This window comes from Chiloscyllium plagiosum, unplaced genomic scaffold (genome assembly GCF_004010195.1).
Source record: "Chiloscyllium plagiosum isolate BGI_BamShark_2017 unplaced genomic scaffold, ASM401019v2 scaf_53, whole genome shotgun sequence".
NCBI lineage: Eukaryota > Metazoa > Chordata > Chondrichthyes > Orectolobiformes > Hemiscylliidae > Chiloscyllium > Chiloscyllium plagiosum.
This window is the reverse complement of record NW_025215380.1, coordinates 238,936-242,511: the sequence shown is the minus strand read 5'-3', so window position 1 is coordinate 242,511 and position 3,576 is coordinate 238,936.

Genomic DNA, 3,576 nt, shown 5'->3' with positions numbered 1-3,576 from the left:
TCCCTGGGTGCGTCTCCTCTGCACCTCCTCAAAGCCCCTCACACACTCCCTGGGGAGACCTAACACTCCCCTTGGATCCTCACCACAACTTTCAAAACATACTCCGACAGGGATCCGGAACATTCCCTCCTGTACTCCGATAGGGATCCGGAACACTCCCGCCCGCACTCCAACAGGGATCTGGAACAGTCCCTCCTGTACTCCGAAGGGATCCAGAACGTTTTCTCCTGTACTCCGAAGGGATCCGGAACATTCCCTCCTGCACTCCAACAGGGATCCGGAACATTCCCTTCTGTACTCCGACAGGGATCGACAACATTCCCTCCTGTACTCAGACAGGGATCCGGAACATTTCCTCTGTACTCAGACAGGGATCCAGAACACTCCTCCCGTACTCCGACAGGAGTCTCAAACACTCTCTCCTGTACTCTGACAGGAATCCGGAACATTCCTTCCCCTATTCCAACAGGGATCCGGAACATTCCCTCCCGTACTCTGACAGGAATCCGGAACATTCCTTCCCCTATTCCAACAGGGATCCGGAACATTCCCTCCCGTACTCCGACAGGGATCCGGAACATTCTCTCCTGTACTCTGACAGGGATCCAGAACATTCCTTCCTGTACTCCAACAGGGATCCAGAACATTCCCTCCTGTACTCTGACAGGAATCTGGAACACTTCCTCCCGTACTCCGACAGGGATCCAGAACACTCCTCCCATACTCCGACAGGAGTCCCAAACACTCCCTCCCGTACTCCGACAGGGATCCGGAACATTCCCTCCCGTACTCTGACAGGAATCTGGAACATTTCCTCCCGTACTCCGACAGGGATCCAGAACATTCCCTCACCTACTCCAACGGAGATCCAGAACATTCCCTCCTGCAACAATAGCTCCCCCCCAGTCCCTCATGAGACTGAAGGGGGTGAGTGAAGTGCCAGACTGGACCCAGCCAGAGAGCGGGGGAACACTACCAAGGCAACACCCGCATGGCTGGCATTGGCCACTCAGATGGTCAACAGCGCTTACAAGAACAGGCGGCCATTTCTATAGCCGCCCTCTGGGCGCCTGCTGTGCCCGACAGATGTTTCAAGAAGAAAGGGAGTGATGACTGTGCGAACATGGGAGAGAGGCAGCTAATTTCCACACAGTGACAAAGTCCCATTGCTGCCCGTCCCTAAATGGGCCATTTCAGACGGCACTGGTCTGGAGTTACGTGTAGGCCCAGACCAGGGAAGGACAGCAGACCTCTCTCTCTCCCTGAAGTGAACCTGACAGGGTGGGGGTAGGGAGTTTCACGGACCACCTCACTGCAGGCGGCTCACCAGTGCAGGTTTACCAATTGCAGAGGAAGGGAGAAACCACCACCAGTCCATTCGGCCCACCATTTGCTACTGATCCGCTAAGTCCATGTCATACTCCCATTCTCTCTGCAAACTCCTTAACCCTTTCAGGATCTCAAATTCCGTCAATTCGCAGACTCAGACAGCACGGACACTGACACCAAACAGTCCATGGTTGGACTAATCCCAAACTCAACTAATCCCACCTGCCTGCTCCTGGCCCATATCCCTCTAAACCTTTCCTGACAATGAATATATCCAAACGTAATTAAAACGTTGTAATTGTACCCACATCCACCACTTCCTCAGGAAATTCATTCCACACACGAACCTGTGTGAAAAGTTAAAAATCCCACCACACCAGGTTATAGTCCAACAGGTTTAATTGGAAGCACTAACTTTGGGAGTGCTGCTCCTTCATCAGGTAGTTGTGTGTGAAAAAGTTGCCTCTCATGCCCTTTTTAAACCTCTCTCCTCTCATCTTAAAAATATGACCCCTAGTTTTGGACTCCCCGACCCCAGCGAAGATACCTTTGTCTATTTACCCTATCCATGCCCCTCATGATTTTATGAACCTCTGGAAGGTCTCCCCTGAGCCTCCGACGCTCCAGGGAAAACAGCCCCAGACTGTTCAGCCTCTCCTTCCATTCCCGGGCAACATCCTGGTAAATCGTTTCTCAACCCTCTCCAGTTTAATAACGTCCTTCCTGTAGCAGAACTGCACGCAGTACCCCAGAAGTGGTCCTGTAAACATATTCACCACCTTATTTGGTCGGGTTAGGGACAGGTCTGAGTGAAGCAATCTCCCCCAGCTCAGTCTGAAAGGGGCTGACCCATACAGCCTGACCTCATGACCCCTTGTTCTGGACAGGCACACAGCTCCCACTCTCGCTTGCTGGGGCTGGGCGGGGTGGGGGGGGGGTGACATTATCTGCATGTCCACTCTGTCCCCTGGGATGGTGGGATTGTCTGACGTGCAACGGATGGGACCCTACCCACTGGAGTTGAGAGGAATGAGAGGAGATCTCAGTGTAACATATCGGGGCTTGACAGGGTCAGTGCTGAGGGGATGTCTGACCCAAGAAATCCACACTAACCCTCCAACGATTTAATGGGCCGAATGGCCTAATTTCTGCTCCTATGTCAGACGGTCTGTCCCAATCAGTCCAGGAACCGATCCGATTAAACCTCCTAGAACCACCTCAAATACATCCACAGCCTTCCTTAAGCAGGGAGAGCAGAACAGCGCACGGTATTCCAGACGTGATGCTCACAGATAGAAATGAAAGAGAGAATCTTTACTTTCTCCAGCAAGAACTGAAGCTGCTGGAGAAACTCAGCAGGTCTGAGGAGAGGGAAACTGAGCTAACGTTTCGAAGCAGGTGACCCTCCCTCCAGCAGTTTCTGTTTTTGATTCGGATTCCCAGCCTCCAAGATTCTTCCCCTTTCATCCTTTATACTTCTGTTCAATCCCACTCGGAATCCACAGTGGCGTTCCCGGTTACCTGCTCTGCCTGCTGACTAGCTGGCTGTGACTTTGCATCCTCTGGGTTTTTTGAGGGTAATCTTTGGCCACATCGTGGATGCAATAATAACCAACGTTATTGTTCCGGAGCCCGCCGGTGCACTGGCAGGGTCTGCACCACCCGAGGGAGAGCAGTCATGGTGCTTGACAGCATCGAAACAGGCCCTTCGGCCCAACTTGCCTGTGCCAGTCCTTGGCGAACAGATGTAGAACAAGCACATGATTCTGGCACTGCCATCAAGCAGGTAGGATGAAGGAGTGAAAGATAGACAGGGTGCCCGCAGAGAGTGGGTGAGGACCTAACGTAGCAAGAGGCCAGTCCTCTACCTGACCTCCCCCCCACCCCCCCCACCACCACCACCATTCCTCAACCCTCAGCTCAGTGGATATTTGGTTGGGCAATCGCAATACTTTACAGGAGAGTCAAACCGAAATGTTTCAGGTGCTTTACAGGAATTGCTCAACACTTACCCCTCGGCATTGAGTTGGATGATCAACCCCTGAACTGCAGAACATATTGGAGGGGTCGAATGGCCTGCTCCTGCTCCTTTTGAGTTAACCCATTGTCTCCTAACCAAACTGCTCAGAGATGTCATGACACACCCGCTTCCACCCCCACACCCCTTGGAGCAAGTGGGACTTGAACACGGGCCTCCCGGTCTAAGGTTGGGGACACTACCACCCGCTCCTAACCGCGAACGTTTCC